General features: G+C 38.1%; 2 protein-coding genes across 4 annotated transcripts in view; one reads left to right on the plus strand and one right to left on the minus strand.

Annotated features, from left to right (window-relative positions):
• The window catches only part of ZC4H2 (zinc finger C4H2-type containing), a 115,581-nt gene extending 107,580 nt beyond the window's left edge, over window positions 1-8,001 (minus strand). Inside the window, exons 1-2 of one of the 3 annotated variants that reach the window (XM_063660601.1) lie at window positions 7,774-8,001; window positions 5,265-5,381 (exon numbers count right to left, since the gene is read on the minus strand). The gene's annotated coding sequence lies outside the window, so the exon portion shown is untranslated. The remainder of the gene's footprint in view (window positions 1-5,264; window positions 5,382-7,773) is intronic. The other 2 variants (XM_054471566.2, XM_063660600.1) reach the window with 2 other exon arrangements.
• The window catches only part of ZC3H12B (zinc finger CCCH-type containing 12B), a 463,619-nt gene continuing 453,105 nt past the window's right edge, over window positions 7,925-18,438 (plus strand). The window contains exon 1 of the mRNA XM_054471568.2: window positions 7,925-8,414. The gene's annotated coding sequence lies outside the window, so the exon portion shown is untranslated. The remainder of the gene's footprint in view (window positions 8,415-18,438) is intronic.

Raw genomic sequence — 18,438 nt, forward strand, 5'->3', positions numbered from 1 at the left:
TGCTATCTGGACACTCTCCCTCTTTCACTGCTGCATCTCTCTGTGTTTCTGCCTCATCTTTTATAGCAGACCAGCATTTTCTTTTTCCCCAGACCATATGGTAGAAAAGTTGCTGCTGCCAACAGCTATGAAGTTTATACTGCTCAGCATAAGAAAGCAACCAGACCAGGATGAAATATCTTAATCTAGATTCCAGACTCCCAAGGAAGGACTATAATAGTTCCAGATTGGTTAACTGTGGCCAACGGGTCACATAACATTAAAAACTTCTACAGTAACATTAGGATGGAAGTGATGGAAAGAGAAGCTCCAAGAAGAGCGATGCTCAGCACAGAATTGCAAGTAGTATTAGATTCCTGAGCATGAAGTAGAATGTAGAGAATGGTAGGGGATATGGCTGGAAAAGAGACAGATTATGAAAAGTAATGTGGAGCTTGAAATGTAATCAATAAGGAATGGGGAATAGTTCTGAAACGTTTTTAAGCAGGGAGATAATTTGGTAAGGTTTGCATTTTTAGATAACTTATTCAAGAGGCAGTGCAGAAGATGGTTTGGAAGAGAGGTAAGAATGAAGGTAAGGAGCCTGATTAGGAAGTTGCTGAAATACTCCTGGAAAAAATTAGGAGGAAATAAATAAATTAAGGCAAAATTGGTGGTGGTGCAGGTGTAAAGGAATGATGAATGAATATGAGAGATATTTAGGAGATAGAATCAGCAAGGCTTATTAACTTAATTAGATGTAGGAGGTTAGAAGAGAAAGTCTGAGGTGACCTTTATGTTTTTGGTTTGGGAGACAAGGTAAAATACACCTACCCAGAGAGGGACAATAGGACTGTTGGGGGCCTGCCAAACTTGGAAGTGCATCCACTCTTGGGATTAGATCATACTTTGCTTTGTTTGGTCTCAGTGAGACAGAAATTTCAGCACACCAAGAGACAGAGCTCAGGCAAAGGGTTTCATGTGTCCTTTATTCACTATTGAATATAATGCCAAACGAGGTCCAGATCAACCTTCTGTTTGAAGTGGGCATCTTCAGTTGTCTGAATTGTCTTGATTCCAGAAGACGACATTCCTCATGCGGGAATTGAAGGCATACTACAAAGGAGATTTTCCTAAAGCAGAGATCTGAGCACCTGGAAGAGCTGAAGAACTACCAAATGGCTATTCCAAGAGGCAGATAAAGTGTTTTTATCCCTCTCTGCCTCCTTTTTCTTTACTTTCAATAGGAAGAAATCTGGGTGAGGTGCAGTTATAATTTCATTTTGTCCTATTTCAGACACAAAAAGATATATACCTCCCTAATCTATGTATATATATTGATATCTATCTATATCTGTCTAGCCAGCTATCTATCTATCTAGCTAGCTAGCTGCTATAATATAGTGGAATTCCCAAAGGGCCTTTAAGAAGAGGATATACAAATTCATCCATTCATTTATTCAACAAAGATTTATTGAGAGCCTACTATGTGGCAGGTACTATTCTAAGCATTAGAGATACATCAGTGAACAAAGTAGGCAAGAATCCCTGTCTTCATGAAGTTTCAATTCTAGTGATTCAACTTATTCTTCCTTGGTGCATATATGCAGCTTATTTTTCAGGAAAAGTACAGAAGTCTTGGCTTGACTCACATAAAATGATCACAATCCAGTCATTTCATCTGTTTCTGTGAGAAGGTGAAATCATTATGTGACAATACCAGAGTCTCCCTTCGGGGATTTTTTTTTTTTTTTTTTTTTTTTTTGAGACAGAGTCTTGCTCTGTCGCCTGGGCTGGAGTGCAGTAGTGCCATCCTGGGTCACTGCAACCTCTGCCTCCTGGGTTCAAGTGATTCTCATGCCTCAGCCTCCTGAATAGTTGGGACCACAGACGTAAGCCACTACGCCTGGCTAATTTTTGTATTTTTAGTAGAGACAGGGTTTCACCATGTTGGCCAGGCTGGTCTCAAACTCCTGATCCACCTGCCTTGGCCTCCCAAAGTGCTGAGATTACAGGCATGAGCCACTGTGCCAGGCCTCTCTTTGGGGAATTTTTTTGGGGAATCTACCCCAACAAAGACAAATAACCCATTAGCATGTGGAAATACATTCAAGCATGGACAGGTTGAATTTGAACTGCTTGGGTGGCATCCAAGTCAGGATGTTGAGTGGACAGTTGGACCTATTTATCTAGATCTCAGGATGGTGGTCTGAGCTAGTAATATATATTTTAAAGTCATCCATGTGCAGGTAATAGAGCATGGAGAGTAGAACAAAAGAAATAGACCAAGAGTGGAACTATGGGAGGGGGAAAACTAACGTTTTAGGGGTAGGTTGAAGGAGAAGAGTCCATGAAAGTTACATAAATAAAAAATATAAAGAGGAAGGAAAAGAACAGAGAATGTATGTCTGGAATCAAGTGGAGCAGAAACTTTCAAGCAGACTCAAATGATCAATACTATCATAGGTAGCAGTGAGGTCCAATAACGTACTGAAAAGTGTCCATTGCATAGAGAAATTTGTCAGTAACTGGTGTTCTTAACAAAATAGGTTTAGTGGAGAGGTAGAGGTTAAATCCCTATTACAGTGGTTGGAAGGTGAATGGGAAGTGAAGAAATAGAGGCAGTGAATGTAAGATAACCACTTTTGAGACCTCTGGGTGAGAAGGAAACATGATAGGGTAACAGGAGACACTTCTAGGAAACTGAAGGAGGCTCCAGGATCACAGGTGAGTATGTCTTTTAAGAAGGGAAGAGTCTTGAGTATGTTTACAGGCTGAGGAGAATAATATAGTTGAGAGGGAGAGTTGTAAGGTACGTGAGCTAGAAAGAAAAAGTGGGTAAGACCTCTGAGGTGCTAGATGAGACAAAGATCAGGAGCTCTAATAGGAGATTTAGTCTATATGAGACTGGAGGAATAAGGGTATAATATGGGAGCAGATGCAGATTGTAGGTGAGAAAAATTCCTGTTACCTGCAATTTTTTTAAGGAACATAGGTAATAAAGTCACCAGTTGGGTGGCAGATTTGCTGAGTGAAGGATGAGGTCATCTGTCATAGTGGAGAATGGTTAAAGTTTGGAGAAATAGCTGAGGGGAACTGGAGAAGGACTGACCAAGAAAAAGGACTGCCAAGTAGTTTGGAGATGAGAAACTAAATCTGTGGCAACATCAATTTGCATTAAAAGGTCATAGTGATTTTCTTCAGAGGAGCTTGAATGGAAATAGTGAACAAAAGATGAAGATCTATAGCTTACAGACACAAAGGGTTCAAGTGTTTGGAATTCTAGGAATTACTTCAATTCTGGAGACTCTTTATTATTTTATTTTTCTTTTTTATTTTTTGAGACAGGGTCTGGCTCTCTTGCCTAAGATGGAGTGCAGTGGAGCAATTGCAGTTCACTGCAACCTGTCTCCTGGGCTTAAGTCATCCTCCCACCTCAGCCTCCCGAGTAGCTGGGACTACAGGCACATGCCACCACATCCAGCTAATTTTTGTATTTGTTTGTACAGACAGGGTTTTGCTACATTGCCCAGGCTGGTCTCCAGCTCAAGCGATCCACCTGCCTTGACCTCCCAAAGTGCTAGGATTACAGGAGTGAGCCACTGTGTCTAGCTGACCCTTTATATTATATGTCAAGATGAACTCATCCAAGGAGCTTTCTCAGAAACTTTACTCAAAGTCTATTTCCAATCTTATACCCTCTCCCACAAATACATCTGTCAATTTATGATTTCATTTATGTAAATTATTTATTAACTTGTCTTCTTGCATCATTAGATTATAAGATCTTTGGGGCTGGAGCACTGTCTAATATTTGTGCTAGACTCCTAAACAAGTAATAGTACCTTGCCTTTGACAAAGACTCTCTCTTTGACCAAATTTGAGTCAGGCCCTTGTGAGCCTTCTTCTCAACTAAGCTTGGCTTGCTTAGTTCAGTTTTAGCAAGAATCCTGCTGAGTCAGTTTAGTGGAAATCCCCTACCCTTGGTATCTGATAATTCTGGATATCTGATTAGATATCTCATCTCCCTGATGAGGTGATATCAGGTGATATCTTATTACCCTGGTCTGCCTTTAGCAAGATTTCCATCATGTTGGTTTAGCAAGAATTCCCCTAGACTTAATGTTTCCTCTTAGTAATTTTCCAATAATTGATGCCTCCACTGTGCTCCTTGTTTACAAATTCCCACTTATAAATGTTACTCCCTCCCTTGTTGGACTCAGAGTTGAGCCTCATCTCTCTCCCCTACTGTAAAACTCCATAACAATAATCCTCCTTGAATTAAGTCTTTCTTACCATCTTTAACAAGTATCATGAAAAAATTTTCTTTAACACTGTATTTAGCCATCAGATATAGACCTTTTCCAAACTTTGGCATGGCATACAAGGCATTTCATAATCTTTTGCTCAACCTACTTCTCTATATTCAACTCCATTACAACTTTACACTTCCCAGCCCATAAATACAGATAAAATACGTATAAGTCACACTTTTCTACTTTTGCTGAACACATCATGCACTTTCAAATTTTCTGGGCTTTTGAATATACTTTTTCCTTTGCATGGGATATTTTTATCCCCTTTTGGCAAATTCCCACTCATCTGTTGACATCTTCTTCTATGACTTTATTTATTCAAGGAAGACCTACTCTTGATTTACTAGGTGCATCTACTGTGCCAGCACAGAGTTCTGTTTTTGAAGAACTCACTGATTTGTAATTGTAAAGGTAAATAAAGGTGAATAAGGAAAAAAAAGAAATGAAAAGAAGGTGAATAAAGAGAAATATATTATTTTCTCCTCCTTAGCTTCTTAATGTATCTCCTTGGGGGACAGAGTGAACCTTTACCCTTTCTCTAACTTTTGGAATGTAGATAAATCTCTCCAGAGACTACAAAGTCTCAGTCTCCAGTTTTATAACGCACACATATTTCCAAGGTCAAAGTCACATTTCTCTTTGAAATGTAAAGACATGTCTTCAAAGTTAATGTAGGAGCCCATCTCAAGGTGTGACCATTTGTCTTTCAGGAAGACTAGAGGTATCTTTGGGGAGGTAAGAAAAGTTTTATTATTCTGTTGGAAGAATTCAATTAACCAAACAAATAGCTGCCTCAATTCTCAAGTGGACTGTTGCAATATATAACTTGTGTAGAATTTTATTTTGTATTTGCTGTCTCTTGAAGGCTACTTATATGCATGTACTCTGTTGTGCTTGCTCAATAATAAATCAGCTTTCTTTTTTTTCCATATTGATATAGAGATGTCTGTTCGTTGTAGGAGTTTTTACCTTTCTATCGTAGTAAAGGCAGATGCACTGATGTGGGCAAAGGAGCTCCAATTTTATCTTGAAACCCCAGGAAAGATACTTAAGGAGTTTAAGTACAGCAGCGACACAGTTCTTTATCTAGAAAGGAACACAGAAGAATTAAAGATGACTAGCAACATTTTATATATGTATTTCTCTATTCACTGATAAAAAAATGTGATAGAATGTGATTAGTTCAATAAGTGAACAGAGAATATAGGTTTTATGTGGTAAAATACAGGTTTTAGAAGATATAAGCAAATTTTGTAAAAATCTGTCCCTGTGAGTTACTGATGGTCATTAGAAAAGGCTGAATACTAGGGAATTGTTTTCCTTTGAACCTGAAAGGCATGTCTGTTTCATACGGAAGGAAAGGTATGAGCTGTGTGAGAACTCTGTCCAAGCTCATTTCCACATTCATAATTGTAATATATATTCCCTATGTTATGGTCTTCCACATTGGTTACAGCTTGTTGATGATCTCCAATCTGATACTTCTATTTAATTAGTTCTAGAGTGATTCACTCTTTTTCGCCTTTCCAATTGTTCTTCTCTTTCTTCAGTACTTTTTGGCTGGTCTGTATAAAGTTTCATTTTAGTTTGACAGTCCGTTTGAGCTCTCCTCTAATGTTTCTTTTTTCTTTCTTTCTTTTTTTTGGGGGATGGAGTCTCGTTGTGTCGCCCAGATGGAGTGTAATGGTGCCATCTCGGATCACTGCAACCTCCACCTCCCAGGTTCAAGTGATTCTACCGCCTCCACCTCCCAAGTAGCTGAGATTACAGGCAAGTGCCACCATGCCTGGCTAATTTTTGTATTTTTAGTAGAGGAGGGATTTCGCCATGTTGGCCAGGCTGGTCTTGAACTCCTGACGTCAGGTGATCTGCTCACCTCGGCCTCCCAAAGTGTTGGGATTACAGGCGTGAGCCACCATGCCTGGCCCTCCACTAATGTTTCACTGGCACTTATTATAGGGCTTCTTAAAGTTCTTACACATGGCATAGCTATTTTTACACTTTCTAAAATGTTTAAATATTTTATTAAATAAACATCCAGCAGGGCACATTTTGTAAATATGTTTATACATTGTATTAAGTTTAATACAGAACCTCTAAACCTAATTTCAAAAAGATCAAGTAAATAAGCCCCTAGAATATCACACAAGTTTGTACATAGCCATTGCCTACATGTCAATTTTCAGTGTCAATATTTTAAAATTAAAAAGTGTAGTTTTAGAAGAATCACTGGATATTTACATGTTAATTAACTGGAGGGTTTATGCAGATTTCTTACCCAGCTGAACGTTTGGGAAATATGTCTAAGCACTTTATAGATCTAGATGTGTCTCAGAAAAGGTAAAAACTGGTCTGTGGCTGGGTGCCTAAGGGGGTGTGGAAGGAGCTAGGGCTAGAAAAATAGAGGCAAGATCTTAGAGGACTTTGAATGTTAAGCTAGGGAATCTGTATTTTCTCCTTTATTATAGATAATGAATCTATTGAAAAATAACTCCAATTCTTACTAAGCACTTACTCTGCGCCACAGTAAGTTATGTATGTTAAGTGCTTTACATTCACTTTTCCATTTAATCCTCATAACTACTCTATAGGTATTATAATTATCCCCATTTTACTGATAAGGAAACAGATTTAGACAGATTAAGAATCTTAGCTCAGGCCGGGCGCGGTGGCTCACGCCTGTAATCCCAACTCATCGGGAGGCGGAGGTAGGCGGATCACTTGAGGTCAGGAGTTCGAGACCAGCCTGGCCAACATGGTGAAAGCCTGTCTCTACTAAAAATACAAAAATTAGCCAGGCATGGTGGCTTGCACCTGTAGTCCCAGCTACTTGGGAGGCTGAAGTAGGAGAATTGCTTGAACCCAGAAGGAAGAGGTTGCAGTTAGCTGAGACGGCGCCACTGCACTCCAGCCTGGGCGACAGAGTAAGACTCTGTCAAAAAAAAAAAAAAAAAAAAATCCTAGCTCAAGGAAACAGAGCTACTTGGTGGTGGAGCAGAAATTCAAACTTGGCTGTAATTTCAAAGCCCATTCTCTAAGCCAGAAGGAAGTGAGACTAGATTTTCATTTGATCACCGGTAGAAGTATGAGAACAAATTGCAGAAAGACAAGTCTAAAGGCAAAGAAACCAGAAAGTATGCTGTTGCAGTAGTCAAGAATTGTTAGGCCCTATTAAGGGAGGTGACCCTTAACCACCTGAGTTATGCAGACGAGTGACATAGTCAGAGAAGTTATTTAGAAAATTACCCTGGCAGCCCTTGTGAAGGATGAATTGGAGGAGCCAAGACAAATAAGTAGGCAAATAAAATAACAACAAATAAAAGACAAATAAAAGGCAGTGAGACAAGTAGCGAGGTTGTTGGGACTGTCACTCTTAACCGCAGAGGTGCCTGTCGAGGGGCTGGGAGACGGTCGTATCCCAAGTCCTCGGGCCTCTCGAATTGCAGAGCATCCTGGACCTCTCCTAACCCACCCTTACCTTCATGTCGCTCCTTCTAGGCCTTAGGAAGTGGGGTTTTGAGCACTTTCTGGGTCGCAGGCCTGCTGGTCTGAGCTCCGACAGAGGCGCCAGCGGTGGCAGCAGTCGCCGACAGGGGTGGGGCGCATGCGCACAGTTGCTAGGCAACGGCGGCCGGGCGCCGCGGCGATAACCGCGCCGGGGCTGTGTGTGTAGGCAGCGGCGCCAGAGGAGGAGGAGCAGGAGAATGCAGCTGCGACCGCGGCCCCAAGAGGGAGCCGCCGCTGCTCTGTGGCCAGGGGGGCCCAGGTACTGGAATCAGGCCTGGGGGTCGCGTCGCTGAGGGGACTGGTAACGGCGGTCCCTCCAGAGGCTCAGGCCTAGTACCCTAGGAGGGTCCGGGCCGCTGGGCGAGCGCCTTCCCCCCATCGCCTCCCCTCGTCCCTCCACGTCGATGGTGGTGAAGTTGGCGGCGCCACGGAGCGCAAGGCACCAAGCTGTCTCCCTTGCACCCAGCTCCTCTCTGGCCCCGGCTGTTGGACACCTGCGCCGCCGCCTTCTCTCGCCCGCCGAGCCCACCCCCGGCGGCGGGCGGGGGAGGGGCTCCCCCCTGCAGGGGCTGCGTCGAGCAGGGCGACGACGGGGACCATAGGAGAGTAGGGGTGAGTAGTGGCATCGCACTCGCTCGGTTCTAGGGCGCCTTTCCGGCCTCCGGGGCCCCGGGAGGCGAGCGAATCGCTGCTTTCTCCTGCAGAAGCTTCTGACGCCTCTCCCACATCTGCTAGCGGCTCTCTATTCCCTTCGAGGTAGTTTTCCTTCTCATAGCCACCACTTTTTGGTCTCAACCCTGGCGTCCAGGAATGCGGGGTGGGTGCCTAAGGCCTGGCTTTGCTTCTTAGATGCCATAGATGCTGATAATTCTACGTACAGTCACGCAGCCTGGTTCCTGATTCGTGGACAGACTCTCCCAGTGCCGTGCTCGCCCCTTTCCCCTCGCTCTGGCTGTGGCTCTCGCTCTTGCTCTCAGGAGGCTCAGCCTGACCGCGGGCTTCTCAGGAGCCCATTCCCCGGGCTGCTGCCGCTCCATGCCTCAAGTCTTGAACACATAGCTGCAGTGGCCCCTTACTTTTCAGTGTTGTTGCTACTCGTGTGCTGAGAGCTCCCGAAAGCCTTGTGCCTGGCTTCTTACTCCTGACATGTACGTTAGGAAGATAGTACTTACATTAAATAATAAAAATAATAAAACAAACACACACTCCACTTGACTTCTAAAGTGCCATCAAACTTGAGAAGTAGGCAGAATGGCTGATTGATAATAGGGGAAATTGGTTTTACAAACTACTTTTCATCCAGCATGGCACACTTCTTTTTTATTATAAATACGATGATGAAACCTAAAATATCCCCAATAAAAGGGAGGATGGGTTGTGATATATCTGTTCTTCCTGAGGTAGCTTGCAGTTGAAGATAGTCGGTTCCAGAAAACATTGGCATGAGGCACCGGAAGTGATATTCTGGACAAGGTGATTAGATGAGGTTCTAAAGTTGTGAGGTGCTTTTTTGAAAATTAGCAACATTATCTTTGACGATTGAGGTTGTTTTCTTAAAAGTAAATGGTTGAAAAAACTTACAGTTCACAGATGACACCTATCAAAAGCATACTGAATTTAGATTAGTAATTTTGATTGTAAGATAGTTCTGTGAGCAGACAATAAAAGATGGGTTCTTTTCCCTCCCTATTGGTTTTTAAGCCGTTTCAGGTTTCTTTTATCTGATAAGACGTGGCGAGAGAGAAGCGTAATAATGGAAAAGGTAAATTTTCTTTTTTTTTGTAAATGCTTTTGAGCTAAAGATTTTTTAAAAGGATATATAGATGCCATTTATGATTAAATTTATTGGGTGAATCTGTCAAGACAGCAAACTTTGTTAGTTTGGGGTAAAATGCTTTGCTTTGGGAGCTTTCATGTTGTTTGAAGTTCTTTGGGGGTATAGTTTAAATTAAAGCACAGTATAATTCTAGTACCACTGCAAAATAATCTCGGACCTCAGAGAGTATTGTTTGTTTTGTGCATTTGCAAGCTGACATGCTTCTAGCAAGCTGACATGCTTCTAGTTGCTAGATTCCAAAGGTAATTTTTTTTTTTTTGGAAAAGCTTTTGATGAATTTAAGTCTGAATTATTTGAAATAATAGTGTATCATATGAATACTTGCTCTTCACCTTCACATACTTAGAGAACCTTCCGGTAATTTGAATCCAATCTAGTATTCCATTGAAATGAGTATGACTATGAAGATGCCACATACTCTAAGAGCATTTACCTAGGGTGTCATAATCACATTATAAAATAAAATTGATGGCTTATTTTGCAAATGCTATCAAAGCACTTGATCAGTGAACTCTGGAATGAAGTTTTTTTTTTTTTTTTTTTTAAGTGACTTTCAACAAGTTTTTATTTTCTAGCTTCTAATGAATGCCTACTACTATACCAGGTATTGTGGAGAATAGAACAGAAACAGCAATTTACCAGTTGGGTAAATTGCTTACCCAACGGTAAATTACCGATGGGTAAATTGCTTAACCATTGGAAAAAGGAAAATACATATATGAGTCATCATGGTCAACAATTGGAAGAGTCATATTGAATAAGGACTAAAAGAGTTAAGAGTAAAGGGAGAATACTGTAGGCTGGATTTTTCTGAGAAAGCTTTGTAGAGAAAGTCATACTTGATTTGGCTCTTAATAGAAGTATAAGCTTTCGTAGAAGGTGGAAGAGTTCAGCATAACATGAGCTAAGGCACTTGATTTTCTAATCCTTTTGCATACTTTCTCCTAGATAAACCTAAAGGAGAAAAGGACTGTCAGCGGCAATTAACTTCTTTGTAGTGGGCATAATTTTCTATGATAAACTACATACTAAATTAACAAATTAAATATAATTTCACAGATATACATGCTATAGAAATCAGGCTTTAAAATAATCATCCTATTTCCTGAAGCAAGTGAGAATGTTTTCTAAGCAGATATAGGTAGAGTGTTAAGTTCACGTTTTTGTAACCTGTACATTTTTTTTACTGTCTACTAAGAGACAGTTATATTCTAAGTGTTTCATACAACACTGGTCTGATAGTCCATTAGATTATTAATATGCTCCAAAGACTATTTCTTGATAAAATAAATTAGGGAAATTTTATAAGCAACATTCATTTTGATTCATTAGTATATGATAACTTAGTTTTTAGTACTACATTTAGTACTGCTATTGCTACCATTTTCTGAAAACAAAGGGAGGGGTATGTCAGAGTCCCACAAATTCATATCTGTCAAAGTTCTAATATCATGTTATTAATGTATATATTAATAATTGACAACATCAATGTTTAAACTGCAATTACAAACCTCTGCAAAGCTTATTTTGGTACATTTCTAACAACCTTCTGCTATTTGAAAATTAGTCAGATGACTAATTGTCTCCTAGGTTTTAGTCAGCCATTGTAAGTTGACATTTACACAGAAAAATAACAAGGTATGGAGTTATTCCATCCGTAGAGAGGTATGTCTCCTAACAGAAATTCACATATTAGAATTCCAAATATAAAGAATTCACAGATTTACTCTGAGGAACAATATACTCAAACTTGACATTTTTGAGGCTTTATACACCTTCTGTCCTTTTTTTTTTGGTGTCTTTTGCTGCCAGCAGTAGTCTTCTTTGATTAAAGTTAACTTTAATTCACAGTAGCTAATAGTTTCTAGGCTCAACAAATATAATTGTTATTTTGAACATCCTCTGCTTAGCACATTAGCTATTAAATAAACAAGTTATTAGAGAACAGAATGGCTTATCTGGACACAGTCAGCAAATAGCTATGATTATTGTTGGAAATTAACCAGTTAACAGATAACAAAATATATGCAGAAGGCATTGGAGTAAATCATTTTTGCTAAGTAAGTATTGTACATTTCTGGTCTTATGACAGTATCAAAGGGATGATCTTTGGAAAGAGGAGGGAAACTGCCAAAAAAATTAAAATTACGTCGTATGTCCAATTGTAAGTACTGTGGCGATTTAAGGCAGGTACATATGTTAGTTAAATTGCTAAACCTCAGTGGTGGCAGCATGTAAAATAGGGTAAAGAACTGTCAGTTTCTGTTAAGTAACATAGGGTCATTCTCAATATTTTTACCTAATGACTGAGTCTGGAGGTAGGACAGTATTACATTGAGTACCACTGATGCATCTATAAGTTATAATTTTCCTTAAATATGTAGTTTTAAAAGAATTATCATATTCTAAAGTATGATCCTTATTATATCATTGGACTAAAAATTTTCCCAGCTGAGCACAGATCTCTCAATTGTATGATGGAAGTTTATGAGATAAATGTCTTTTTCCCAGCGATTCTTTTTAAGAACAAGTTTTCCTGGAACATAGCATTTTTTACTAAGTGAAAGATACCTATAGCCAATTCAATGTAGGAAAAAAAAAAGTGGAGACTAGCATTCCTTCTTAAAGTGTGGTATCTACAAAGAAAATAAAACAAACACCTTCATATATAAGTTGTAAACTAATATCCACAGGAGCTGTCTCATATACAGTTATTGTCTCAATATCATATCTTATGAATTGTTAATCCCTTTTAGACTCTTGGTGTCCAAAAGTTCCCTTGTAGTCTGACTCATTCGTATTTTCCTATTGACAAGTGCACCACTGGGATTTGACAGGGAGATTAACTTTGTTACTGATAGTATTCTACTGTAATAAGTTTTTTGTAACAATTTTTAAAACGCAATAAATATTAACTGAAACCTGAAATTGAATTTTGACATGATTAATAATGTGAAAATGGATATATTTCTAAAATAATATTCACTTAAAGCCATTGTACAGTTTTATTATCACTATAACCTTTCACAGCCTTGAATTACATAGCTCCTCATTATGCTCACTTTCTGTACCTCACTTCTACTTTTCCTAACTACTGTGTATATAGATTTGTTCTCACTGTCACTCTTCAGCTGCTTCTTTGGCCTTTAAATTAGTTTCATAAAAGATATCTATCTTTTTATAAAGTTATTTAGGAAAGATTTTCTGTGATTGTCTAAAAAGCCAAACCCATATTGGATAAACTGCATTTAAAACTGGGTGATTTGACTGGAAGTGGTATTGAGAGGAAGAATTGTCCAGGTTCTTTTAAAATACTGTGACTAAATCAGGCAATTTTTGAGTCACTAGGTTTTTATTTCAAAAATAATTTATTTTCTTTATCCTAGGAAGTAAAAAGTCAGAAGGGGTTGGGTCCTTCTGGAATAGAAGTAGGGATCCTTTCATTTGGATTGCTTCAGATTTCTTCATTGCGTTTTTACCATCTAAACTTTATGTAGTTATACTTAGGAACTTTTTCATTTTAGAATAAAGAGGAATAACTTCTCTGTTCTTCCAGGCTGTCTTATTACTACTGCTTTGTATTTATATAGCATCTTTCACCAGATGAATTCAAATAGTTATTTTTATATCATGTGACATTTCTTACCATCTTTTTGGAATTAATTTAATTTTTCTTTCAAATTGAATACTAGTTGACATATGGGGGTGTGACATAAGTAATAAGTTTGATTCCACAGGTCATATATAAGCCAGTCTCATTACTTTTAAGTTGCTCCTTGCCCTTTTCAGGGCTGGGTATATATTATGTACTAATATATAATGGTTCTTGCTGAGTTTAATCTTTAAATGTGCACATAGATCCTTATATTCTGTTTCTCTTCCTGCATACTTTTAGGACTATCATTATTAACTGTTTTTTTTTTTTTTTTGCTTATTATCAATAGATTTAATCTTGGATTACATAGTTGTTGCTGCCAAATTGGTTCAGATACCTGTGAGTCTGTAGAAACAAGGAAAAAAAATAGGGGTATGAGAAAAATGAGTCTTAGATTTTACATGTTTCAAATTTTTCTTAATTTGCAATAATTTAGGGAGAAGTCTAAAATAGTTGAAGTTTTGAATTTTAGAATTTTTTTATGAACTGCAGTTTTTACAGTTTTCTTGTACATATATTAACCAGGATTAGGACAAGATCCCTTAGAGATCTTGATTTAATAAATATATGAGAATGATTTATCGTTAGTGTATCAATGGATTATATGTAAAGAGATATTATATTTCTAAAGTACTTAAAGTTGCTTGGAAGCATTGTTTAGTTTTTTTGTTTTGTTTTGCGAGGGGGGAGTTGAGACAGTGTGTCACTCTGTTATCCAGGCTGGAGTGCAGTGCCATGATCTCGGTTCACTGCAACTTCCACCTCCCTGGCTCAAGCAATCCTCCCACCTCAGCCTCCTGAGCAGCTGGAACTACAGGTGTGCGCCACAAACGCCCAGCTAGTTTTTCTATTTTCAGTAGAGACCAGGTTTCACCATGTTGCCTAGGCCGGTTTTGAACTCCTGAGCTCAAGTGATCCACCCACCTCGGCCTCCAAAAGTGCTGGGATTACAGGCGTGAGCCATCGTGCCCAGCCACATTTTTTCTTTTCAGTAGTTTTAATATCCTTTCTACTATCTTGTTTTTAAATTTGTTCAGCAAACTCTTTATTCAAAAATAACCCTAAAGTCACTTTAATTTCAGCTTCTTTCTGAATTATTACAAATTCTGAATCAGTAGGGTCCAAATTACAGTACAACAAAATTTCATTAATTCAGGCCCCACTAACCAAGGACTTGTTATAGGCTAGATATATATAGTAGTCGTGCTAAAAATGAATTACACTCTACAGGAGAAGCAGCCAGAGTCCTACCAGAGGTTAGGCAGTATTGGAGCTTCTTTACTGGGTATCTGCATATGATACTGATTAAAATACGTTATAAGAAGGGAGGAACATCTAGGTTTTGTGTATTTAAAAAATCTTCTAAGTGCTGTATTACTAATCAGAGCCATTAATTGTATTGGGCTATTTACAAGAAAAGGGATTTGAACATCACTTAGTGTAAGCAAAATAGAGGCAGGTTATGGTAAACTGCTTTCAGATGTTTTAAAAACTGTAGTAGCAATGTCATCTGCATGTAAATTCTGTGCACTTACAAACTCTTCCTATCAATTAATCAGAGTAAGAAAGTAAAGTGTGCATTAAAAGTTATACTTAGTAGTCTAGTCTTTGTATGTTGATGGTGTTGCTGCAGCTCTAAAAGTAGTAAAACTTCAGGACCTTCTTGTTCCCCAGTTCTGAAATAATAATCATATAATGAATGCATGCATATTGGTACTGATTTGTTATATTTTTGTTATGATGCAAGAAGCACTAAAATCCAGCATTTCTGATGTTCTGAGATGAAATTCTTCTGACAATAAACTGGAACTTCCGGTCTGGCTAACTTGTTAAAGTTACAAGGTTAACTTGTTAAAGACTTGAACTAGGGTGAAGCTGTCTATAGAGCACAACTACACCTAATACTAGAGTTGCTAGAGGCATGTTATTTACTACTTATGCTCTTTTAAGAGGGGAAAAAAAGCTAGTCCTTTGTTTCATGCCTATCACAGTAATGATAATTTGCCTCTATTGTGTAACTCGTTGCTCTTTACTTACAGGTTTTAGATCTTAAAAGTAAGAGCAAGGGAAGGAATAGTACACAGGTTATTGGATTGACTAGAATAAAAACTTAGCTGTTTGGAAAACTAACTATAATTTTCTCCGTCTCCCACTCCCTTTTCCATTCCTATGACATGTGTGAAAAAACTTGGCACTTTGTGTATTTATGGATGAGAAGAAGAGAGACTGAGTATTCATGTAACAGTTTTCTCACAGCTGAACACTGAATGCAGAATAGGAATTAGTGAAATCTATTTGATTCTTAGTAATCTGTGCTAACGGGAGTATAAGCTTAGAAAAAAATAAAAACTTTTGATTTTGAAAGATAATTTTATATTTACATTTGAATACGACTGTTTCTAATCTAGATAGCCCTGAAACTCAGTTAACTAAAGGCTATGGAATACAATAACTTGGCTCATGAATTTTCTAATTACTAAGGATTAATTTAAGTATGTAATGAAACTGAAGCAGAAATGCTTTGCATAAGATGTCCAAAATTTTAGGTTGTACTTTACTCATAATTTGTTTGTGAACCACTGACCCAGTTGTGTGTGTCTTGATTAAGGATTTTTGGTTGTACATAATAAAGGTGTACTTCAAACTAGCTTAAAGAAAAAAAGAGTTTAAGTATAAGAGGAAAAAGAAAGTGCAGAAAGTGTAGTCTAGGTGCATGAGAGACTTCAACTAGGTTGACGAGCTCTCCATAGCTAAGGGAAATTTCCTCCCTCTTTCTCTTCCCCTTCACCACCCCTGGGTCTATAGGGTCTTCTGTTTATCTTTGTTTCTTTCAGTGTATCTACTTCATTATTCTCACGTCCTCAGCACACAGCCAAAACTGGTTTATTCAAGAGATCCCAAGTCTACATATTCTAAATTCAGGCAATCAGAAGAGACTCAGTATCTACGAATTCCAATTCCCAATTCTGATTGACATAGGTTGGGCTATATGTCCAGCCAGGATCTGATTATCCATGGCTAGAGGGGCAAGATCATGTCATATAAATATGGTTATTAGGCCCCAACCCTAAGGGAGGGGACATACAATTCCCAGAGAAGCAAAGATTGTGGGCTAAACAGAATCTCAAGTAGTGTCTACCATGAAGTATAAACTGTGGTGCATGGAATAAACTATATGAAGACACATGTATGTTTCTTAAAAAAAAGCAAAATAGAGCACATTTGCCATATGTTTATCTTCATTCATAGAACAATAATGAACATTAGAGATCATATTATCTACCCTCCTCATTTTAAGGAGAAGCAAATTGAGGCCCAGAGATAATTAATAAAAATATGAAAACTTATCTAAGGTTTTTATATATAAATTTCTATATATAATTATATAAATTAATACAAAATATTAATAGAAAAGCTGTGACTATAATCTGAACCTTGTGGTTTCTAGTTTTTCCTAGATACTAGCATCCCATTAACCAGAGTATCTGATAAAATGTTAACACACTTTAAAAGAAGTCTCATAAAATATGCAGCAATGTTTGATAGATATTTTTGTCTAAGCAAGTAAATAAAGAGGTAAAGCAAAACAATTTCCCCATGTCAATACAGTGAAACCGAAATAATATCAGAAGCCCATAGGTAATATCTGATTTTTTCAAAAATAAAATCTTAAAAGATATAAGAAAAGGTTTGAAGAACAAATAATTAATTTGATTATATAGTATAAAGTTGCTACACTTAAAGAAGCAATGATATAAACATGATATCTTGGCTACTGGGAAACCTAGATTGTAATCAAATCAGTTTTTTCCTTTTGATCTATACATTCATTCAACATTTATTGAGCGTTGCTACATGCACAGCCCTGTTTTAGGCACTAGGGATACAGTGGTAAACAGAACAAAGACCCTACGCTCATGAAGTTTGCAATCTAGAGGATGATACAGACAGTGAATAAACAAATAATACGTAATGTATAACATCAGATAATGATAAGAGCTATAAGGCTGATAAAACAAGATAAGGGAATAAGGAGCAATAGATGATGCTATTCTAGATACAGTGGTCAAGAAAGGATATCTGATGGGGTGACATTAAGCAAAGACCTGAATGAAGCAAGGGCGTAGGACATGTGAATATCTAGAGGAAGAACATTTCAGGCAGAAAGAATAGAATATGCAAAGGCCCTGAGGTGGGAGCCTGCTTGGTATGTTCAATGAATAACAAGGAGGTTAATGTATCCAGAATGTAGAGGGTGAGTGAGACAGTGGGAGAAAATAAGGCCAGAAATGTATTCAGATGCCAAAACATATAGACTTTTGTAGGACAAAATAGGAATTTGGGATTTTATTATACATGATGGGAAGGCATTGAAAAATTGAGAGAGGGTGATTTGATTTGATTTATATGTAAAGAGAGAATATTAACTTGATTTGATTTATGTGTAAAGAGAATATTCTGGCTTCCACACGGAAAGAGCAAGAGAATAAGCAGGGAGACCAATTAAAGAGGATGTTACCGTAACCCAGGTAAGAGAAAATGGTTGGATTAGGGTAGTAGTACTGGGGAAAGTGAAAATTCGTCAGATTATGAAGGTATAGACACACACACACACACACATACATATGTACAGTCACATCTCAGATATTGCAGGTTCAGTTTCAGACGACCACAATAAAGTGAATATAACAATAAAGTGAGTCATACACATTTTCGGTTTCCTAGTACATATAAAAGTTATATTTATGGCCCAGAGTGGTGGCTCACACCTGTAATTCCAGCACTTTGGGAGGCTGAGGTGGGAGGATTGCTTGAGCTCAGAAGTTTGATACCAGGGCGGGCAACATAGCAAGACCTCATCCCTACTTAAAAAAAAAAAAAAGTTATGTTTATACTATACATCAGTCTCTGAAGTGTGCAATAGCACTATGTCTAAAAAATCTTAATTCTTTTAATTGAGAAATACTTTATTACTAAATAAAATACCAAGAATCACTTGAGCTGTCAGTGAGTTGTAATCCTTTTGCTGGTGGAGGATTTTTCCTTGATGTAGATAGCTGCTGACTGATCAGGGTGGTGGTTCTTGAAGGTGGGAGTGGCTACATCATTTTCTTAAAATAAGACAAAAAAGGAAGTTTGTTGCA

The sequence above is a fragment of the Pongo pygmaeus genome, chromosome X (genome assembly GCF_028885625.2).
Source record: "Pongo pygmaeus isolate AG05252 chromosome X, NHGRI_mPonPyg2-v2.0_pri, whole genome shotgun sequence".
Classification (NCBI taxonomy): Eukaryota; Metazoa; Chordata; class Mammalia; order Primates; family Hominidae; genus Pongo; species Pongo pygmaeus.